The 18,748-nt window shown below is 43.1% G+C and overlaps 2 long non-coding RNA genes across 2 annotated transcripts; one reads left to right on the top strand and one right to left on the bottom strand.

Moving 5' to 3' along the window:
- Nucleotides 1–2,361: 2,361 nt before the first annotated feature.
- LOC135299483 (uncharacterized) lies at nucleotides 2,362–8,111 on the bottom strand. Its single transcript, XR_010361457.1, has 2 exons — nucleotides 7,978–8,111; nucleotides 2,362–2,916 (listed from the first exon to the last, which is right to left on the bottom strand). It is a non-coding gene; the product is annotated as an uncharacterized LOC135299483 (long non-coding RNA).
- A 61-nt stretch (nucleotides 8,112–8,172) lies between these two features.
- LOC135299484 (uncharacterized) lies at nucleotides 8,173–12,219 on the top strand. The gene is made up of 3 exons (XR_010361458.1): nucleotides 8,173–8,392; nucleotides 10,045–10,133; nucleotides 12,071–12,219. It is a non-coding gene; the product is annotated as an uncharacterized LOC135299484 (long non-coding RNA).
- The last annotated feature ends 6,529 nt before the right edge of the window (nucleotides 12,220–18,748 follow it).

Genomic DNA, 18,748 nt, shown 5'->3' on the forward strand with positions numbered 1-18,748 from the left:
ACTGGGTTTTGATTACAACAGTCATGTTCACAACAGTTTGCACTTCAATGGCATTACTGTGCCTCCTCGGATAATCCCTGAGCCCTAAGCAAACACAAACCTGGAAATGTTCAAAGCATCCTGCTGTCATCAGTATCTCTGCAAATTGTTTTTCACTTTTAGAGAACATTTTTGCATTTGGTGTGCCTGAACAATCTGTTTCCTACTGTAATGTGATGCCAGGTGTTAGGAGGATGAAAAATGGACTAAGCACACCTAGTTTCCCCTAGAAAAAGGAAAAGCTGGCCTAAGCCCACAGCCCCCAGGAGAAGTTCAAGACATGCTGATTTCCCTGTGGGTTTGCCAGGTTGAACCTCCTCACCCACACACATGAGAAGGCCTCGCCCGGGAAGTGGTTGGGGATTCTACAAGAAGTAAGACCATGCAGTAGTTGTTTAGCAAGACTTAAAAGAAATGTGAAATATTTAAACAATACGCAAACAAACAGATCTCTTTTATGTGAATTTTTCTGAATTGATTTTCTTCCCAGCTTGATTACAGTCGTAACCCAGGCAGCAAAGAGCAAATGGCTGCAACACAGCCCCCATAGACTTCACATCAAGGCCAGTTTGCACAGAGCTCTTATTTCTCCTGCTTCCCAGGCCAAGGCTGTGAGGTCAAACGGATGTACTATGTACACTGAGAAACAAGAGAGATTTCAATCATATAATCATAGAATTGTCTAGGTTGGACAAGACCTTTAAGATCATTGAGTCTAGCCAGTTATGTTACTGCTGCCTGTGAACTGCAAAAGTGCTCGTGGTATGAAAAAAGCCGAGTCAAACCCATCTGTGTACATTGCACCCTCAGCAAAGAGCAAGGCAGGTCTCTCCCATCCTCCAGCATTCCACTCTATGTGTGGATTTATTTTATAAATTATTTCTGGATGCCTCATATTCAGGTTAAGTGGCTTCTGAAATATCTGTGCACACATTAATCTGTATCTAGCATGTGTGTGTACACATACAGGGACTCCAGGGACAAGTGCTTTCCACCATTTCCATCAACCCTCTCCCTTCTAGTCTCTCTGGTTGTTTGTTACTTTCACTTGCTTTCCTTGTCTTAAATTAAACTGTAAGCCTGTCCTCACAGGGATGTCTTTTATTGTGGTTGTTGGAAGGGGTTTTGCAGAGAAACTGGAGCAGCAGATAGAGCTCTCCAGGCACTACTGAAATAATAATGAAGTAGTTTCACCAAGGTTGGACGAGAGAGCGTTGTCGTCTGCGTCTGAATTCTGCTTGTCCCTGAAAATTGCTTAGGTAATAAGATAGCTGCTTTAAAATTGCTGGGGGTATCCCACAGGATTCTGCTTTGACTCTGATTTCCATTTGCAGCACATGTTCTGCCATTTGGCCAGCAACATCCACCCGTGTGAGCTAATTTAAGGTTGCTAAACAGATGACACAGAACATACATCTTTTATATTTGATCTCTGCACTGGTGAGTTATCTGACTGATGGTTAATCTCAACTTGTAATAGGATTTGCCTACACTTCTTGAGAGTGAGATATCTGTCTTCTTTAAACAGCATCTTGGGGGAAAGCATGCCTGGGGGAAAGGTGGGAGTGTTAATTTGTGCTTTTTCGGCTTTTTGTTTTTGTAGGTTGGATCCGGTGCTGTGTGTCTCTGTGAGGAACAACAGGGTCATCAACCCAAGGAGCTCACCTGTCAGAGGGGACAGCATCTTCCAGCTCTAGGGTCATCCCTGCACACCAGCAGGGTGAGGAGCTGGCCTCCTGCAGCTGGTGCAGGGCTGGTTGGGCTCAGCTCCCATCCAGGCTGGTGGGTGCTCTGCACCTGTGGCCAGCCCTGTGCTTCACTCTGCCTTCCTTTGTACACATCAGAGTCTTGACTTGGTGACTGTCTTCATGTTGGGGGGATTTTCTGTGCCTCTATCCACTTCATCAGTACTCAGACTTTGGGTATTGCTATGTTCTGCTCTCAGGCCAAGTCCCCATTCCAAACATTAGGTGCCCTCTCTGTGCCCCAGTCTGCCAGCTATGCTGCTGCATTTTCTCCCCTTAGTCCCTTCATGTCTGCCTATCCTCTCCCAGAGGTACAGCAGAAACAGACTAGGGAGTACACTCTGCAAGCAGCACACTCACAGCATCCCAGCTTTACCTGCTGTAAGGTGGGAAAAGGTGTCAGCCAGCCCCCAGAAGAAAAAAGGCTTCTGGCAGCACAGCTTAATCCTGGTAGAGTGGACAGAGGAGGGAGCTGGCAAGAACTAGCTGAACTCCTTGAGCTCCTCCTAGCATACCGACAGCATAGGGGGGAAGAAAATTGTGCTACAGGACCATGGAGACCATGAAAACTCAATGCTTCTGATTGTGCAACAACTTGTATTGACACTTCAGTTGCTATGGTCACATAGTCCTTGACTGACATCTGCAAGTGAAGGACAACAAAAAGAAGCCTGAACATGAATGTCCACAATAAAAAATCTTGCTCACACAGACAAAACCTTCTACACATCCTGCAGCAGCAGCAAATCTCTCAGACTGCACTGAATGGTGCCCTGGAATGATGCTGTGTGTTCTAGGTGAGGTGGGTTTCAGGTAGGTGCTAATTGCAAGTTTAGAAGGTTTGTCCAAATTTTCAACAGTGTTGCCAGCATGCAAATCTGTTGTTTATTTCTGGTGCAGGTCAGCAAGTAACTTCTGATGTTTCGGATAAGAGCCAGACAGTGCCAGTAGGGCAGATTGAGGTCTGTGTCTCTCCCACCTCTCCTGAAGTTCTCCTGACCTTGGTCAAAAGCCAAGGTGCCAGGCGTGATGGGGTTCTTATCCTGACTCCTCGTCATGGCACCTGCCAGGGGCTGGATGCCTGTTGTACATTAACTAACTTGTACTATGGAAGAAAGGTCATGTGTGCAACCTGGAGAAAAAACAGAACAACAAAAAAACCACTGAGTCATCTGTGCAAAGTGTTTCAGACCTGAGCTGACCCAGTTTTCTGTGGAATTATGTTCCTACACAGGGCAGGGTCACCTCATGGGGTGAAATGCTGGTACAAATGATGCTGTTGTGCAGCACATGAGAATCTATTAGCAAGATCCATGTTACAAGGCCTTGATTTGTCTGTCATCAGATCCTTTCTGAGTATGCTGTCAAGGCAGTTGATTTCAAAATGATCTCTGTATTGTTTGGGTCTGTTTTGGTGTATCATGACATTCAGGATTCCTTTACAGGCAACAGTGCAGAGCAGGAAAATCTATGTGAAATGCTTCCTACTGGAGTCACCATCTGGCCAATATTCATCTTGTTTAGTGAAATACCAAGATATCCATAGAACGCAGGTGTTAATGCAGATCATAAGGCACAAGTGACCGCAGTAATAAACCAACATGCAATGAAATGTAATTAATGCACCTGGTGCTTGGGTTTGAAAAGAATTTCAGTGCCTTTTTATTTTCCCTGCACACTGAGTGTATTTTAATAGTTGGAACTTCAATCATCACTTCTCAACCAACCCTTTAATCATATTAATCCTCTTAAAAAGTGAACTATAATGTTTTTTAGTAAATAATATTTCATAATTCAGTCAGGAGGGGCAAAGTGCAAACACACATGAAACTCTATGGTGCTTAGTAACATTTTTGTGGCATGAAAAAACTCTTGTCCTGTTTCTGTCAGTCTAGTTCTGCTGCTGGCATAAGTTTGTTTTCAGTCATGTAAGCCTTGTTGATCTGTTCCAAGTGTTTTTGAACCAGCTGGAACAAGTGAAAAGATCCCAGGCAAAAAATAAATTATTAAAATTTCTATCACTGGATTTCACAGTGTGTTTTTTATCTCACCTCTGTCCTGCATTAGTAATGAATGCATTTTTGTAAGGTTAAAAACCCCCAGGATGACATTTGTTCCAAGCAGACTAAAAAAACTCAACTCCGCACTGGAAATGTAGATTATATGTCTGTGTTTCTGAGTTCCAGAAAATCACATTATTTTCAAATGTCTTCTCAGAGCAGAGATCAGACCCAATCTCATCAGTCAGCTGGCAAATCCCAAGCAGACAGCGTATTTGTGGAGAAAGGTCAAAAAGTCAAAGAGAGGGGTCATGGGCAATTTTTATTTTTGCATGGATATTTCTCAAGGGTGGTCTGAGGGTTGTGAGGAACATAAATCTGTGGGTGGACTTGTACACTGACAGAGAGGGATGGTCACACCAAGTGACTTCCCAATCTGGTGCTATTTAGTAGGGACTCAGAGTGTGCTACCTCCCCAGAGAGATGTCTGCTGCTGACACTGGCATTGCTCAATCCCTCTCCCCAGGCCTGACACAGGCGCAGATCACACTGTGTTCTGCCACCAATGGTCACTGCTAAGACACAGGGAATTAACTGCTGGCAAGCCAGGGCCATGGGCAAGGGTCAGCCACCACCAGCCACTCATGAATGGGTTACTCCACCACCTTTATGGACACTGGCTACACTTTCACCTTCATCATTGGACCACCCTTTTAAAGCAGACTTTGGTTTCCAGTCAGCAAGGATGGGCTGCTGACGGTCACTGCCAAGTGACAGAACACCCTGTTGTCACATAGTTGAGAGTACAACCAAGACCTCTGCAATGTCCCCATCTTCCACAAGACAAAGGAAACTGGGAGAAGGATGGTCCATGTTGCTGCATGCTGCTGAATTTTCTTGTGTTCAGAGAGAGACAAAGAAATTAAGGAAGGCCTGCTGACCCCAGCTTCTCTTACTGCCTCCCTGTAAAGTTGCTTTCTTGGCAAGCCCCGTGAGAAGGGCACAGGCAGCACTGGGTGGGAGCATGGCGAGTGACAATGAGTATGAATATTCACCTGGTGGGGCAGGGCTGCAGAAGGGCTAATGGGGATGTTCCCTCCTGTCCTTGCGTGTTGCAGCATCCCTGCAGTCCCTTCAATGACCTGGGTCAGTTTTAGGAAACAAACTACTTAGAGCTGTCCTTGATGCCTCCTGACCTTTTTTTACAGCCACCAAAGCCCACTGACTGTTCTCGGGCATCTGACTTTACACTTACATTAATAACCCCATCATGGGGTGCCAGCAGCAGGCAAGACACGCAATGCCCAAACCCTTGCTGACAGAACAGGGCACTGCAGGCAGTGCTAACCAGGCTATCCTGAACCCCAGGACTGAACTCATAAGGACTAGGACAAAATCACCAATCTGTTTTTTTACTTCTTGACCTAAGTCAGCTTTTGAGCCCAGGACTGCAGAGGTGAAAGGTTAATGTATTAAGCTGTCTGCTCTTCAATTAATCCCTAAATCCTGGGCAGATTTACAAACTCTTGGAAGATTTTAAATCTCGCCTGATTTATGAGATGCTTTTTTAAAGTTCAGATTGCCTTTACAGACGGTCACCATAGAGGGCAATAAGGATAATTGCTATACAGATTTATTATCAGGATGGAAATTTTAATTTCCAGAATAATGTACACCTGTCTATCCTGACACTGTGGCAAAGCTGAGCATCTGAAATGTTAAACTCTGATGTCCCTTTATTTTCTTCATGCCTCACTGAAGAAAGCAGTTGTGCTGAGGATAAGCTACGAGCCTGGCAGACAAAGGAACAGAAATCCTTCTGCCATTGCAGCAATGCAAATAACTTGTTGAAAATAAAGCTATACACTGTTACAGCATCAAGAATTTTTCTCAGATAATACTGTAAAAATGCACCTTTTAGAGGAAGCTCATTGTCTTTTAAGGAAGAACTTGACAAGGGAGAGTTATGGGAGCCTGTGCCAGAAGCTAAGGGAGTTGGCAGGCTAGTGTATTTGCATATGGATTTTCTGCATCTATTAAAAACCTGGAGCCTCCAATACACAGATGTTTCAAAATGCATTCTAGTGCATTCTCTGGTGCCCTGAGAATCCCCCAAAGCCAGGGAGAGCATAACTAACATCCAGGCCCAGTAGTCCAAGAAAAGCCTCAGTGCCATCACCACAAACACTGAAGAAAAGGCCAGGGAAGTTCTTTTGTTCCAAGGTAAGTAATCATAGAATCATAGAATTGTTTGGGTTGGAAAAGGTGTTTAACATCAAGTCCAACCCTTATCCCAGCACAGATAAATCCACAACTAACCCATGTCCCTGTGTGCCACATTTGCAGGTCTTTTAAATACTTCCAGGGATGGTGGCTCCATCATTTCCCTGGGCAGGCTATTCCAGAGTTTGACAATCCAGAGTTTGGTGTAGAAAATTTTCCTAATGACCAATTTAAACTCTCCCTGGCACAAGTGGACTTGGCTACTAATCAATCTGCTCAGCTAAAAGAAAGGGTTGGATTGTAGGCTGACACCCCAGTCAGTAAAGGGAATCCAAATACTCCATTTTATCCTGTGACTAAGAGTACCACTTGCCAATAAAAGACTCCATCTCCAAGAGATTTTACTGGTACAAAGCCAGTTACCTGGCTGTCAGACAATGGGCATGAATCACACCCATTGCTCATGATTCATGGCTGCTCACTAGGCTGAGCCTCCTCAGGTATTTCCATATCCAACAGAGGTAGGAATTTTCAATGGCTTCCCACTCGGGTGGGATTGAACCAGTGGTGCAGAAGAAAAGAGCCTGTGTGCAGGCCTGGCCCCTGGCTCCTCAGAGCAGCTGCTCACTGTTGCAGAGGAGACCTGTTCTAAAAGATGTCAGACAAACTTTGGTCATGCAGCCTTTGCAGACATCTAGGGGCTCAGTTGTTATTGTTGAATATGCTCTTTGTTTAAAAAGTGTAATGTCTGGGGAGGAGTTTCATCCACAACAGTTTGAAGAACAAGGAATAGCTCATTCCTTTCTCTTCTGAGCAGACACAGTCCTCCATGCAGAAATATTGTATTATTGGTATTTGGAAGAGAGGGGGTGAGGAATGGGAAGGAGAAAATGCCAGGATCCCAGCCCCATCAATTGTTGTCAGCTCTGCTCTGGGAATAGAGTGTAGCTGTTAATTGCTGCTGCAGATGCAGCAGATGGTGGGTAAGACATTGTATTTAATAGAGCCCCTCAAAAAAGAGTGGCATCTGTTTGTTTAATTTCTTGGCAACTGAATGGCAGATTTAAAAAACAAACAAACCAAATTGGACATTTAGCTATGAACATCCCCCTAACAGATTATAAATGTTTTAAGATAAATAGGTCAAATTAAGGAAAATATCAATTGACACATTTGAGAAGTAAGCCAAACTTTTAGGTATTTTCTCTCTTAAAGATTAGATTTTCAACATATGGCAATGAAACTCCTTAAAGACACTTTTAAATTAAATGTTGATACTATCCTTTTGACTATGAATTTGTCTAAGTGTTCATGGAACTATTACAAGCATTAATTCAGAAACTAATCTATTCTGCCTCACTCTGACACACATGCTGAGATTAAAATATGATTTCCAGATCTAGACACTTTAATCATATGCATCTCCTATATTTATAAACAGCAGCAGAAAAACAAGACAGAAAGAATTCCTCTCTTTAACAGTTGGGACAAGCAACTCTGAGGAGCTATTGCCATGGCTATGGCTGCCACAGCTCCAGTATTAATGCAACTCCTGTATTTCTGGAAATTCACTGCAGCAGAAGTTGCCATAGTGGAGTTTGTCATGGATCCATCTGTAACAGGGAATATGATATTGTCTCTAACAATGGTCAAACCTGGATGCTTTGCACAAAATGTAAATGTCCTTGATCTTTACTGTCTATTCAGGGCTGAACCACGTGAAACCCACCCTAGCCCCACTCATTGAGCACACAGCCTTCCAAAGTGTAAGAGTGGATGACTCTCCAAGGATCTCCCCCAGTACTTTTTCTGGGAAGCCTTCTGCACCATTTGTCAGATTTTAGGCATGTTTTTTACTTTCCCATTTTAGAGCAGAGTTCAGATAGGATGCTTAAGCTGAGAAACAGCCCACGTGGCCTCTCTGTTTCCAGCTGCTGATCCAAAAAATGCTGCTGCTCACTTTTTCCTACCAGCTAACTCCCGTCCACGTTCATTGCTGCAGGCTAGGCAGAGGATTCCCATCCGTGCCAGGAAGCCATTCCGTGGGACGTTTTCCTGGATGGCAGCTGCTGCAGGGCTGTGCCACCCGGGCCGTGCGTGCTGGGCCGCGCCAGGCCTGGCGCTGGCAGGGCGGCAGCAGGAGCCCCCAGCCACGGCTGCCAGCGCTGCTGGGCTGCTCAAATGTGTCCTCCCTGGCACGTTTTGCTGATGGCTGCAGCTGGCTGAAGTTGGGCTGTGTTCTGTTCCAGGGGCTGATTTCCTTTCTGGCACTGGGTGTGCGCGCGCTGTCCCCGGCAGCAGGCCTGGGCACGGGGCACAGATCTGGGCGTCCCTCAGAAGCGCTTTCTCACGAGTGCCGGAGGAATGCTGCTGGAATTCTTCCAGGTGAAAAAGGCCAGGGCAAAGATTCAGTTTAATCTCTGTGTGTCTGCACTGCCCGAGCAGGACAACCTTGGGCCACAGGGGGTAACTCCTCAAAAAATTTTCCTCATACCCTCTTGTTGACACAAAGCCACCTCCTCAGCCTATCCCCAACCCTCTTCTCCCATTTTTGTCCTATTCCACATGGACATGAGTGAGGAAATAAATGGGAAATATCAGCACCATAAACCAACTGTCAGTATTTCACCCTGGTGATTGAATTCTTCAGGGAAACATATATCTAAATATAGTCATAGGCTGTAGTCAGCCAATATTTTTACAGCTTTTTATTAAGGACATTTCAGATATATATCTTTCACTTTTGTTTTTATTTTTATCATTCAGGTCATAGCTTTGTGAATATTCCAGCTTTTAAAATAAAGGGAGGCTGAGTTGTTCACATAGTGTATACCTTGGTAATGTCTGGTCAGTTGTGATGAAGCAAAGCTTCTACCTCAGCTCCCCAGTCTCTGAATAGGGCATAATAACATGCAGATGATAATAACAGACAATTTTTCTCACTCATAGAAATAAAAACAAGAGCTATCCAATCTTCCTGTTATGATTTCAACATCAGCAATTTCTGTTAATTTCACATCAACAGAAGCCTAAGACTGTTAAAAATACCATTAGTGCTCTTATTTCAGATACGAGCTTTTTCTGATTCAAATTTTTATCAGGTGAATGGAAGATTAAATGTCATCTGATATGACAGTCCATAAGGTTTGTTCTTTTTCCCCTCCTGGCTTACTCTTAATAGAACTTGTATTAAGCCACTCTTTAAAAAAAAAATTGTTAGAAGCTGCACTAAGAAGACACTTCCCCATACACTGAGTTGATAGTTGATTTCACAAATGAGGTCAGTACCATCTTGATCAAACAGAGCCACTCCTCTGACAAGAAAAGCATCCTGTAGTGAGTCAGGACATATGGAACAGACCCAATTCTATTGGAACTAAAATAAGCATGAAAAGGTCTCAAAAGAGATAATTTAAATGCCTCTCATGGCTCTTACCACATATCACATGCCTGGCCTATAAAAGGTTAGACTGGAAAAATCTACTACTATACCTATCTTGCAAAAGGAAGAAAAAAACCACCCAACCCACCTCTGTAACATTCTTAATTAAAAGATAAGGAAATATTCCTCCTAAATACTCACACCTTGCACTTATCTATGACACTTCTGCTAAGGAGCTGAAAAGAGAAGATGAGGGCTGTTATCTACAGTGGCTCAGCCTGTGCCAGGATGAGGAGCTATCCCAGCTGTCTGTGTGAAGCTCCTCACCACCCGAGGCACCCAGCGTGGCGTGCCGGGGCTGCTCCTGCACACTCAGCTCCTGCAGCAGCTTTGCCTCTGCCTGCCAGTGCTGCTTGGCCTCCTGGCTATTTTCATGATTGCAGGGAAATGCTAAATACTGCAAATTCTCCCATCACCCTTTGTTTTCCATAGCTCTTCATAAAGAGTGCAGCCATTGGGAGCTGAATTTTAGAGTTAGCTTAGAAAGTAGCGGCAGTGAATATTTAAAGAAAGACTTGGGCATGTCTGCCCCTTTCTGTTCATTCTGCAGCTCTGCTTTCCAGCATGACTAATTAACCTTGTGATGTAAATACAGGTTCTTGCAGGAAAATACTCATTGGAGTGCGAATGACAAAATCTCAAGTACCAAATATAACCCGTGCATCTCCACGGAGGTGGGAACAGGTAGGCAATTTTGCCTGACAAGCTTCTAAGATCTGCACTTTCCTAGTCAGCCTCCCTTCTATTTTCTACCTCAGCTTCAATAGACTCATTTGCTAATTTTTCCTTGATGATACCCTCCACATATTTGCCTTCCTCATGCTGGCAGCCATCCCTTTATAGAGCTCTCTGCACTCATTCACAAAAGTCAACTGGGTAAAGAGGCCCCATTTCCTAATTTAGGGCACACTCCTTGTTTCAATGCTTTTGGTGAGGCTTGTGCTTTCATCCAGAATGAGACACCATTGCTTTATGCTTTTCAAAAAAATTTTAGTTATTCTTTATTGTCCTATTATAAGGGAAAACCAGGCCCCAAGACTTTCTATTGTTCTTGATGATGTTTCTAATATGTGGTCATTTATTGCCTTCTGCCAGGTAATTATTTCCTTTTATAGACAAGGTATTTTGACATTTCATTCTTCTCAAGGGAAGAAGACTAAACAAATATTACTGTGTTTACTATAAAAGACAGTTGATTTTCTCCAAACTGACTTGAATTATTTTCAGTGCAGGTTAAAATTAATGGTGAATGCTCACTTCTTTTTCTTTTTGTACCACTCTGAGATTATTTTCTCCCATGACTTCTCACTTACTTACTTTTCTGCTTTTGAAGTGCTTCATACAGGAGAATTATAACATGGTGCAGTGCAGGAGCAAAGAACAGCATTATGTTTTTCCCCAAGGCTGGCAAGGCCATGCAGTGGTGGAGCAGCCTGCTGGGCTCCAGGGCTGACCTCCTGTACTGGCTGCAGCATCACTTGGAGATGTTTTCAGGCAAAAGGGACCTGTTTTCTAAAACATCCAGCCTGACCTGTACCTTGGCAGCTACAACTCTGGGGTCTGTGGCTGCAGTGGGAAGGATGTAGCCAAGAAATTGCAGCCAGAGGAAAGGCTGTGAGAGTCACACATGGTGCCAGAGACTGGCATGTGATTAGCAACTAAGGCTGTTTTAAAACTTGTTAAAATGTTTTATAAATGTGTCTGTGTTTTGAGGAAGAACAAAAGAAACTTAGATAGGGAATCAAAACATGTGTTTGGTCATATGCAGGAAAATAAAGTAACTTCTAAGGGGATTAATGTTTCTGTACACACAAAGTTTCAGACTCATTGAAATCAATATCCTCTAAGCTCTTTGCCATTTCTGAAGTGCAAGTCTTCAAATTAGTTTGACACACTTTGTCAGAGAGCAAAAAGCCCAGTCAGCCAAAGAAACCTCAACCACCTGAGCCCACTGTTCAGAGTAGTTTGTCAGCACTTCACACAAGAACTACTGAAATGAGGTTCAGAAGTCTTGAGCTTTGCAATATTTTCAAAAAACTAATTTTTTATTGCACTTGAAATAAAAAGGAGTTGGTATATGAAAATCAAAGTACTGCACGCCTCAAAAGATAACAGAAGTTTATTACCCTATAAAGGCTTTAGCATATGTGAATGCTTATTTTATCTGAACACATTAGCATACTTATTAGTCATTCTAAATGATTAAATTTTCCTCTCATCCACCTAATCTGCATTATAAATGAATATACTAAAGAGCAATGTACTTTGTTGATAAAGCACTGACTTGGCAGTCAGGAGACAGGATTTGTTTCTGGGCCTGATTTTGACCTCTTGAGTTGCCCAAGGCTGGTCGTTTTGCCTTGAAATGCTTCAGCATCTCAGATTGACTTGTAATATTGACCAATCTGAACAAACGCATCAGTATCAATATCCAATCAATATCCATCAATGTCCAATCAATATTTTAAACTGTTTTACATAGTTTCATTATTTATTATCATAGGAAACCCTGTTAATAATGCTTAATGAAAGGGCAGAAACTCTTAGGCTATGGATTTTGATATGCTTTGGTTTTCATTGAGTGAATTTTTTTTTTAGTTTTTTTTTTTTTTTTAATTTAGTGAATAAAGGCAGAGATCCCCCTTGCAGCAGTGGCAGCTCCTGTGATTTAGGGCACTACACCTGGCTATCTCTCCATTTCTCTTCAGCAGCAACTGCTAGAAAGGAATTAACTCATAATATGTTTGAATGAAAACCAAATAAAATTTAGTTTTGAACTGTCCAAAGTTGATTTCATCGTGGTCTTGAAAAAAAAACATGTTCTGCTCCTCAGTCCTCTCCTTCCCACCCTTTAAGCATTGCGTGTCATTGCTGTGGCAATCTGTGGCAGCCTGGAGGTGAGTGTGGATGCCCAAAGATAATGTGATTTTCCTTCTCCTGGAAGTGAGGGGATGGTCTCTAGATCTGCCTGTCTCCCCAAGAAGTCCATAATCCTTGGTCACAAACCAAGGATTTGTGATTTGAGGATTTTCAAATGTGAAAGAATAAAGAGTTGACAAGAGCCCCACAGCTCCTCGTGCAGAGCAGCTGGTGCTGGGAGTCCTGCATGCCCTTCCCAAGAGGGCAGGTAACATTGCCTGATAATCACATGTGCTCACCAGGGAAAGCCCTAATTTTTCTTATGGTTTTACTGTGCCCCAGAAAGTTTACTCATGGTCCCTTTTGTGTGTTACTTACACTTGGTAACCATATGTAACTGGTTTTTGTTACAGCCAAGCCAAACCTCCGCCAGTAGTTTCAATAGCAAATGAAGTCCTTCCTTCCTGATAGGATGGGCTGCAAAAGGACTGTGGCAGTTTGCTTAAGTAGGGTGGGGCTGGTACCAATAAATAGTTGAATTCCCCTGGAGGTCAATAGTATAGAAAATGAAAAAAAACCTCCCTGGATGATTGTGTAAGGATCACCTCTGATTTAGTCATATTTCCATGAAGTCTTGCTCCAGTGGAGTAATGCTCCAGGACTTCTTCAGGCATTGAACATAGATTTGTGTTTTACTGAGATAAAGCGGGATGTCATCTGTGAAAAGAGCAATTTATGTCCTTTGTCATGGATTGTGATGCCTCCAATCTCTGGAGACTTTCTGATAGCTATTGCTAGTGGTTCAGTGGACAGAGCAATCAGAGGAGGTGACAAAGGACACACTTGCCTTCTGCCTCTCTAAGGAAAAAGTCATTCAAATAAAGGAGTCTCCGAGAGTCATTCAAACAAATGAGTGCACACCCTCTGGCTTTCTGTGGGCTTAATGAACCCTATTCACCAGAAGCACAGCCATGTTGACAAGCCTCTGTCTTTGGAGGCAGAAGGAGAAAGCCGAAGGAAAGTCGGTCAGATTTGTTTTCTCTGAAGGACTGGAAAGACAATTTTCTGCCCTTGCCTAGGACTGTGGGAGCTGCACAATCCTGGGCATGCAGCGACCTACTTGCTCTGCTGGCTCAGGCTTTGCTTTTCTTCCTGGGATTTGCTCTGATTTCAAACAAACATTTGCTTCTCTGCTAAGAAATGGGTTTCACACGGTCCTGAGGCAATCATGATTTTAGGAGAGCCTATTTGCTTCTTCCTCTGCCTTGTATTTTATATGAGGGCAGCAATTTTGTGCATGAAATAATTTCAAGAGCTGGCAGGTTCCAGAAATGTCTAAATTGTATGTGCATATGAAGCCATATGGCGCAACTGTGCTTTGTTTTCCTTGTTTGTTTGGGTTTTTTAAGTTTATGTTCCCCTCCCCGGGATAAAGGACAAGGAAGCAAAGCAGCTACCCAGCTTCAGGTACTAAGTTGCCCGCTGTGCCTTTGATATACAGCCCCCTGGCCCATATGTACAGTCATGTGCTCACATAACTCTTCCTAACTGTGGGAAATGAAAAGGAAAATGTTAAATTTGGTAATATTTATCACAATCATTTTTCAAGAGCAAGAGTGAGACTACCGGTCTATTGAGAAATGTGGCCTTTTAATAGTCATCTAGGATTACCCATTTATGTGAATAATAAAAATCTCTTACGCAGATAGAGAAAGTAGGGTAAAACTTCATAATGGGGTATATATTCTCTAGCACAGATAATGACTGAAGGCCTTGGACTTTGAAGAAATGTCAATTCATCAAGGTTTTGTCTTTTTTTTTTTTTTCAAGCTCTCCATTTTGGAGATTTCATGGAAATAATTGAGTTCTCTACTATTGGACCAAGAGTCTTATATATGCATGACTTTAAAGAAAGAGATTATTAAATATCTCAGCATTTAATATCTAGATAATTTCATCCAATAAAATCCTGTGCAGCAAGTAATTTAAATTGGTACCCTATTTATGGCAGACAAAACTGCTCACTACCATCTGCTTCGTGGTTTTAATAGATGAAGTGTTAACTGCATGTTGCATAAAATTCATTGCGACTAGGTTAATTAAATGGCTGTGCTTCACTTCCTGCACTCTGGTAATAAGATGACAACCTCATCTGAATTTATTAACCCTTGCCACTTTCAGTACTGTTATCACCCATTCAACCACCTTTGGTCAACAAAAATGAAATAAATCACAATAACCGGAGACATAACCATATTGGCTAACAAAATAGATATTGATTAGCATCTTCTAAAGCAAATATGTCAATCTAGTCTGATTTTATTTTTGAGAAGGTCATTGAAATCTGCTGGAGTATCAGTAGAGTGAGTAAATGATGATGCAATAGGTTATTGGAAAACAGTGCAAATCTAATCTTGGTGCTAAACAGCCTAAATGACAGCTTCACTATGGGAAGCTGGAGAGGCCTTTAGAGTCTTCAGCTTTCTATTTGAGCAAGCAGACATTAAATATCCTGCTGCAGCCTAGGCCCTTAGAGGGGGCTGAAAGCCAGACCTCTGGGTGTCACTCCGGTCAGAGCCATTTCTATCCCTTTCAAAGAGGGAGCATGAGGTGAAACTGATTAATCTACATCTGTGCCCTGGCCACCCCAGCAGTCGGTCAAACCTTAGCTACAGCAGATGCAAGGATTCTTCTTAGCTGTGGCCAACAGAAACTATCTGCAGGTGGGACTGGGCTGGTGCATGGTGAGGAGGGACCTGACAGAGGCATCTCCAGGCACCAGTTCCTGGAGCCAGCCTCTTCTCCACCACTTACACTCTTCAGATACTGAGAAAAGTTAATTTCAGGCAAATACACAAAAAACAGTCTAGTTTGCTCTACTGAGATTAACCAGGCGAGATCAAGACCATGCATCAAAGCCATAGTAATTTTTGCCCTTCAGATACAGGCATTGAAGGCTTTTTGGAGGACTTCCAGACATTCCCACTGTAGGTTTCCCTCTCTGCCTTGCTCTCACCTGGCTATCACTTCTGGAAACAGCTCCTGTGTCATGTTCAGCCCCCTGGTCTAAGCAGGCTGCAGACACTGCCTGTGAGGGTGTTTTTATGTGGCCTAGTGAGGAAAGTCATGTGGCTCCCTCCTTCTATGCACCAAAGTGGTGGAATGAAATCCAGCTCCGGTTCACAAGTTCAGCTGCACCAAACCGGTTCAACCTGTCTTGGGTATTATAGTGCCAGCACTGGGCTTTGCCTTCCAGGGACATAGATAAGATTTGTTTTTTAAACACAAGAGGGAAGTTTTCATTTATGCTGAGGGTTGTAGTTAGAAATAAGTTCATAAGATGAATCAGAATTTATAACTGTTTACACACCAGAACAAAATATCTTACTCCACTTGTACTCAAGAGGCTGCCAGACTTCCCCCATTCTGTCCCCACACCCAGCTCCCAAACCTTGTCCCTGCCCCAGCCATAAAGAAAAATAGCAGAATAAAAGCAACTTGCCCCATACAGTCTCACCAGTGGTGGGGACCAGGAGACCATCAGATAACTGATTCATTTCTCAGATGATGGAAATCTTGGTCTGATGTCAGCAGGCAGTGCAACCAGATTTAACAAAAAGTCCCTGCCCAGACCAGGGTGCATTCAGTTCCCAGAGCAGACTGGAAGTAAAGCCATGGCAAAGTTCTGGTAGGCAGAGAGCAGGATGGATGGCATACCTGGAATTTAATGAAACTGTTATTGCAGCTATGAGCTACCTGTGACCAGGAATGGCGATGGCATTGGTAACCATTGGATGCTGTCTCTGAATATTCAGTCTTCCAAACACTTTTTTTTGCCTGATTATTGTTATCAATGAATAAGTTATTAAAAATAGTGAAGGACAGCCTGTGTTTCAATCTTTTCCTTTCAATATTAATTTAGACCCCAATTTTTACCAGATTACCTTTAGAGACATGAAGTTCCCTGACAGTATTTATTGTAGTAAATGTTGTTTGATTTTGAATTCTGCTTAAAGAAGCTCTTATCTTGTACAAGGAAGTAACATTTCAGGCAACTACTATTCACGTGCTTTGAAGAACTCGGTCTAAAACAGCTGTAGGTCTCAGAAGCACTTTTTTCTCATGGGTCTCCCTGTAGAGTCTCTGTACACAGCATTTGAAATGTTGGCCAAATGCAACATGTTCTCAAGCAAAATGGGTAACTTAGAAAGATGGTGTCACGCTAACCCAAATTTAACCTTAAAAGGCTGAAGTTCAGTTCTTGGAGAAGGTCCATGCATAAGCTGAAGCTGCTGCAAGTCCTATTCCAAAAGCATATGTAGGAAATATCCTCTATAGGGCTTGTGGGATTCTCCTGCATGAGAGGTGGATGGTGTTCACTGTAGTTGTTTCCTCACACAATTGCAAGACACAGACAAAAATATCATGTTTGGCTCATCTATGGGTGCACTTTCTGAGTAGGGCAGGTATTGTGTACCTTCCCCAGTTAAACGTTAAAATCTCTTCACATTTTCAAAGTATTGAAATATCTTCCATCCCAGAGACAACAGTTCAGCAGGGAGCAGCTTACATCTTCAATGGGGTGTGGACAAAGGGCTTCTCTCGACAGTTCCACACACCACAACAGTCAAATTATAGTACCTCCTTATGTTGTTTTTTTCCCCCTCACACAAAACACAATATTCTAGATGATCTGTGTTTTGCATCTCCCAACACTGCTGGCAAGTTCAATACAGCAGGGTGAAAGTTTTTAGTGGAAAGAAAGCAGGAAACAAGATGCTCTATCTAAAGCCAGGAGCTGGACTTTGAACGTTCCTGCTGTAGAAACTAGAATTATGGGATTTGAACAGATCCAGGAGCACATGTGTACCCTAGAAAGGTCTTGAATATATCTATCATGTCCTGGAGATAACAGGGCTTTTACTAAATTTTCCTCTTTGTAGCTTCATGTCCACAGGATGCACCCAGGGCAGGGAGATGAGATCATAGCCAGGCCCTCTGGCTGGGTAAGTGGAGAGCAGCTTCACCCTTTGCTGTGCTGTATATTTGCCACAGAGTCAACAAATTTAGTGTACCAAGCTGTCTTAATTCTGATAGAAAGGAGTAAACAAAGGATCTTCTATTTCTGGAGCACAAGCAGTGGGTGATCAGGGCTTTCATCAAAATGTCAGTACACTGGTTCAAGTCCCTGGTCTGCACCAGGCATGCAGAAGATAGATAAAATTCCCATTAAGTGTTCATCTGTCCACAAGCTCTGGGTAAATTGCAACACCGGGGTGTCATGAACCTGAGGGTAAAGCAGATGGAAATAAAATGAAACATCTGAACCTGTTAAAATGAGAGATGTGGAGAGAACATCCTGCCAATCCCCTCTTCCCTGCACGACCCAGCCAGCCAGCCCCAGTGCCTGCCTTCTGCAGTGATGCAGCAGCACTCAGCTGCACAAAGCCCTTTAGGTACAGAGGGTGAAATCTCATGGAATGTCTCCTGGTGAAAGATCAGTGATTACTGTGAGACATGAGTGAGGCACTGCAGATGCAATTTGTGGCCAGAACATTGACCTAGACCTCAGCTCTGTGATATTTTCTATTTAAAGAAAATAGAACAGCTTTACACACCACCCTCCCCTTGCCCACTGTGCTTGTAGGTGGATCACTCCTGCTTGTTCTTCAGGTCAGCTGGTGGCTCTCCTAGCTACAACAAGCTCTGCCCTGTTCTTCTGTGCTACCTCAGAATCTCTCCTTGCCAGTGCCTGGGTGGCAGCTCCCTGCTGTCTGCAGCCTTCTTTCCACCAGCGCGCTCAGTGGTTTGAAGGACAACCCAATCTTCTATTTATACTTAACACAAGATGGAGAAGTGTTTAGTACCTCTGTGAAACAAAAAACAACACAGCCTTAACTCCGGAATGGCCCAGCATCTTCAGAAGGCATACAAAATAGCCCTTGGCACCCGAGGCTCTGTGCCAACAATTAATTGCTAATGAACGTGATGGCATATAAAAACCCTACCACTGACAAGAAAAATAAAACAAGACCAAACTGACTGTGGAAAACAAATCTTCAACTCTTCCAACATCACCAAAAATAGAAAGCTAGGGAATTGCCATTCACACCTACCACTGCTCTCCCTCTCCTCTTACAGCTGAGATGCTGTGATGGATTTAGAGCTCCCCAGGGATAATTTAGGAACACTGCCTAGAGGCATGGTTAATATGATGTTTAATGTCTTAATACATTGGATTTAATAGGAGATTTTCTGGATTAAAAACTAACAAAATAAAAGGTACTAACTGGTAATTTGGAAACCAGTGATGTAGAGATAGGACAAAGGGATGATGGCTTTAGACTGAAAGAGGACATCTGGACAGCTTTAGATGAAATATTAGAATGAAATTCTTTACTGTGAGGGCAGTCATACACTGGAACAGGCTGGCCAGAGAA

This window comes from Passer domesticus, chromosome 4 (assembly GCF_036417665.1).
Source record: "Passer domesticus isolate bPasDom1 chromosome 4, bPasDom1.hap1, whole genome shotgun sequence".
Lineage (NCBI taxonomy): Eukaryota > Metazoa > Chordata > Aves > Passeriformes > Passeridae > Passer > Passer domesticus.